We start from the raw sequence: 5,105 nt of genomic DNA, 5'->3' as shown, positions 1-5,105 counted from the left end.
GTGAATAAACGATTGGGCTTGATATCAGAGGAATGCTCTGATTGTTCTAGTATTAAAAGCATGCTGTTGGGAAAATTTCTTATTTTTTTTAAGTCTTGGCTTTGCCTGTTTCTTTTGTCTTCAAAATAGATAGAATGTTGTCTGCCACATTGAAGATTTAATAAAATTAAGTAAAATAAACTTTAAAACACAGCCATAGTCCTAATATAGAAGATGTTGAATAATTATTCTTCTTTGCCAAATTTTTTGAAAATTAAATTAAAACACAGCATTGTAATTGCTAACTAGAATTCAAGTGAGTCATTCTTATAACCAGAGGCTGTGAATGGATGGGTTTTGGTTATTATAGAATGATCTCTCCTTTGAGATGACTTCTCTAGGCTAGGAAATTTCATGTTTTGAACAAAACGCAGAGCTTTCATTCAAAATTTCAGCTATGATTTTCCCTATCGCTGTGGATTATCTCTGTAGATGGAGAGTGAAGGTGAAAAGTGAGCTGCCTGAATAATTCTGGCCAAGCCATATAGAGATGGTAATTGTGTGTATTATTATCAATGAAAATGGTCCATGCCTTAAACTATTGATAATTACCTAAATTTTTGTTCTATTTTATGTACAAATATATAACCTGAGTATTGGAGAAATGTGAGGGGAATTATTTTGGCTATTTTTTTTAAAAGATTTATTTATTTTACTTGAAAGTCAGAGTTACACAGAGAGAAGAGAGAGAGAGAGAGAGGTCTTCTATTTGCTGGCTCACCCCCAGATGGCCACAATGGCCAGAGCTGATCTGAAGCCAGGAGCCAGAAGCTTCCTCTGGGTCTTCCATGCTGGTGCAGGGGCCCAAGGACTTGGGTCATCTTCTACTGCTTTCCCAGGTCACAGCAGAGAGCTGGATTGGAAGTGGAGCAGCCAGGTCTTGAACTGGCACCCATATGGGATGCCCGAACGGCAGACGGTGGCTTTTTCCGCTACGCCACAGCGCCGGCCCCCTGGCTAAATTTTATTATTAAATCATTCACTTTGTTAGCTTTCGCACATCATTGATCTAACATCCAATTCCATCCATGGAGTTACCTTATCCCTCTTTTTGCTGTTCGTTATGCACTATTAGAGAAGGGGGTGATGTAATCCCCATAATCCAAATACATACTATTTTGTGCTGAACTTTAAAACAAAAGATGACTAGTACTTTCAAAACATTTCCTGAGGGACTAAGCTGTTTACATTTCTCTGAGGAGCCAAGAATTTGCTAGGTGATAGGAAGATTTTGAGATCTTCATCTCTATGTTTTACAAATTTCATCACAATACTCCAAATGAAAAAACAAAACAAAACAAAGGAAAACAGCCAGCTATATTAAATATTAAGTAGAAGTCAGTATAGTTTTTTTCCAAATGAAATCATCTAAGCATATCTACACATAAGCTTAATTTTTAGGGGAAAATTGAAACACCATCAAATATTTGGATACTATGTCTGCAGAATATCAAACATGAGATATTTAAAAATGTTCAGGAATTTAGAACTATTGTAGCTTGGACACCGAAATGTCAGACTGGAAGCTCAATATGTTTGTTTTGTAGGAACAGCTCGCCAAAAATGAGGGTGTCTTAGGAGTGCAGCCTCTGTGGAAGATTCCAATTAGGTATGTGTGAAAGTTTTTGTAAGACGTGGGTGCTTGACAAAAGAAGGCAGTTGGATGTACAAAGAAAATATTTGGCTTATTGGAAGAAACCTTGTACTCTGACTCACAAATCCTTGGGTCCTCTACAAGTGAGTGGTAAGACTTCTCTTGTTTCTTCAAACCTTACTGCAGTGTTGTGATTGAGAGAGGGCTTTCGAGTCAGACTGGAGGCAAACTGCCAGACTTCCATCTCAGCTACCCATCTCTCTGGTTGTATGACCTTCTGCAACTGACCTAAACACCGTGAATGGCAGTTTTTTCTTCTGTTAAATGGAACAGAAATAGCATCAACCTCATACATTTGTCGTGAGTTTCTTATAGAGTTACATATATGCATTTAGAACAGTGCCTGTTCCCTAGTAAGTACTACCATTAGTGTTCTGACAATTGGCCCTATTTAGAAAGTCTGGTATCTTTTAGAAAGAATTACATTGGACAGTCTACTTTTAGCAATATCATTGTGCTTTGATTATTTGTCAGGGAAAAGTTTTTAGCAATGCAAGGTAATATGTGAGGAAATCAGGCAAAAGGGGAGAGAGAAAAAAAGGAAGGTGAGGAAACATGTAATTGTCAACGTAGGAATACTGGTACCCCTTGGTCTCCTGAGCATTGCTCTGATCCTCATCCCCATCATGGCAGGAAAATTTTCATTCCCAGATTCCCTTATTTAAAAATATCTTTTGATATTGAGGACTACAAAGCCAGGATATGGGTATAAATCATGAAAAATAAAATAAAATAAAAAATAAAAACCAAACAAAAATGGGAGAGCAAAAAAAATAAAAAACCAAGTGGGGTATGGCTATAATAATGATTTTGGTTACACACTCATATTTTTATACCTACTCAGAGGGGAAGCTAAATGAAAAGCTAAAAAGAAAAGCTGAACAGTAGGAAAAAATAATAGTAGGGAAAAATAAAAGAAGAAAAAAAGGGGGCTGGCGCTGTGGCATAGTGGGTAAAGCCACCGCCTGCAGAAGCAAAGATGGCCCCAGTCCTTTGGCCCCTGCACTGCATGGAGTGACCTGGAGGAAGCTCCTGGATCCGGGCTTTGGATTGGCCAACTCCGGCCATTGCCACCAACTGGGGAGTGAACCAGCGGATGGGAGACCTCTCTCTCTCTCTCTCTCTGTATCAGACTTTCAAATAAATAAATCTTTAAAAAGAAGAAGAAGAAAAGAATAGAGAAGGGCAAAATGGAAAAAAAAAAAAAGAGAAGTAACTATTACTAAGTTTTCTTTTCACTATTTTTTTTTTTTTTTTTTTTTTTTGCTTCAGAGAAGCATATGGGAAGAGTGAGCTTCAGGAAAAAGAAAAATAGTGAAAAATCCTTGCATTATGTAAATGAGGAAATGAAAATGAAAAGACCTCAAAAGTGGACTTTGAGACATGGGCTCTGGGAACTCAATCCTTCCCTGAATCACATGTTCTGTTGATGTTGGTAGCTGAATTTGTTAGTAAGCTAAATTTTTTTTAAGAAAGCTTTTATTTAATAAATATAAATTTAATAGGAATAGCTTTTGGATTATAACAGTTCTTCCCTGCATACCTGCCCTCCCAGCCCCACTCCCGTGCCACCTCATACTCCCTCTCCCATCCCATTTTTCATTAAGATTCACTTTTAATTCTTTTTTTTTTTTTTTTTTTTTGACAGGCAGAGTCAGACGGTGAGAGAGAGAGACAGAGAGAAATGTCTTCCTTTTTGCCGTTGGTTGACCCTCCAATGGCCGCCGAGGCCGGCGCATCTCGCTGATCCGAAGCCAGGAGCCAGGTGCTTCTCCTGGTCTCCCATGCAGGTGCAGGGCCCAAGCACTTGGGCCATCCTCCACTGCCTACCCGGGCCATAGCAGAGAGCTGGCCTGGAAGAGGGGCAACCGGGATAGAATCCGGCGCCCCAACCGGGACTAGAACCCGGTGTGCCGGCGCTGCAAGGCGGAGGATTAGCCTGTTAAGCCACGGCGTCGGCCCACTTTTAATTCTCTTTATATACAGAAGACCAACTCTATACTAAGTACAGATTTCAACAGTTTGCACCCACACAGACACACAAACTATAAAGTACTGTTTGAAGAAGGCTAAACTTTTATAATCATTGAAAATGCCAAGGTGGAGGGGCTCTCTCTTCTTGCGATCTTTCAGGAGTCTGGGATGATGACAATGCTATCATCTGCAATTTGTGCCACAAATAGATACTCTGATCATCAGTGTTTCAGGCAGTAAAAGAGGACAAGAGAGCACCTGAGGTTTTATACTCCGGGCCTGGAAATAGAACAAATCAATCATATCTGTGTAATTGTCATTGGCTAGAATCTAGTCATGTGGCCCCAGCTAAATGTGGAATAAATTGGGAAATGTGTTCTAAAGAAGTGGAGAATGGGGCAGATGCTGTGACGTAGAAGGTTAAAACACTGGCCTGCAGCGTGGGCATCTCATACAGACATTGGTTTGGGTCCCAGCTGCTCCAGTTCCTTGCTAATGTACCTGGGAAAGCAGCAGAGGATGATGCAAGTGCTTGTGCCCCTGAACCCTCGTGTGAGACACAGAAGTTCCTGTCTCCTAGCTTCAGACTGGTCCAGCCCTGGTCTTTGTGACCATTTGAAGAGTGAAGCAGTGGATAGAAAATCTTTCTCTCTGTCTCTCCCTCTCTCTCTGCCTTTCAAGTAAATAAATAAATCTTTTTTAAAAAAGAAAGTGGAGAATGTACTTTGCTAGATGGATGCAGGCTGTACCACAACTGTGGACATTTAAAGCCAAGCAAATTTCAGACCACACCACATATCTCTCTCTGTCTCTGTCTTTCTCTGTCTCTCTCTCACTCTCTCTCTCTCTCACACACACATACACACACACACACTCCAATATCTTGATTCTGCAGTTAGTTGAGATGTTCTTCTTGCCTGACTGGCTGACCCGGGTCTGCATGATCTGGGAATTCCTACTAAGATGTCTCATTTTTGCTACACATAATTGCCCACCTCCTAATGCAGAAGCTTCTTTTCAGAGTATCTCAGAGTTCCATAAAGCAGCAGGAGTATGAGCTTCAAATGCATAAGCACTTTTCCAGGCTCTGCTTGCAAATATTTACTAAATTCCTCGTGGTTAAGGCTTGTCACAAACTCATCCTCAGATTCACGGAGTGGAACCGCTTCATGATGGCAGATGCATCAATATCACATTGCAAGAGTACATAAAGGGAAGAGAGGAACTTGTGGTTATTTTTGAAATCTACCACACTGAGAAGCAAACTCTTAACTTGAGGGTCCAATTTTCTATAGAGAAAGTGGGGAATGTTGGTTATTCTGACTAGCCAAATGAAATTCAGTCAATGGAGTGTCTATTTGTTATTATCGTTGCTCCTCAGAGGAAAAATAGCTGCTTCCCTTTATGCCCTAGGTAAGAAGGACTTCTTTACAAACAA

Source organism: Lepus europaeus, chromosome 3 (genome assembly GCF_033115175.1).
Source record: "Lepus europaeus isolate LE1 chromosome 3, mLepTim1.pri, whole genome shotgun sequence".
In the NCBI taxonomy this organism is placed as follows: domain Eukaryota; kingdom Metazoa; phylum Chordata; class Mammalia; order Lagomorpha; family Leporidae; genus Lepus; species Lepus europaeus.
The sequence above is the reverse complement of the archived record's forward strand: the minus strand, read 5'-3'. Positions refer to the sequence as shown.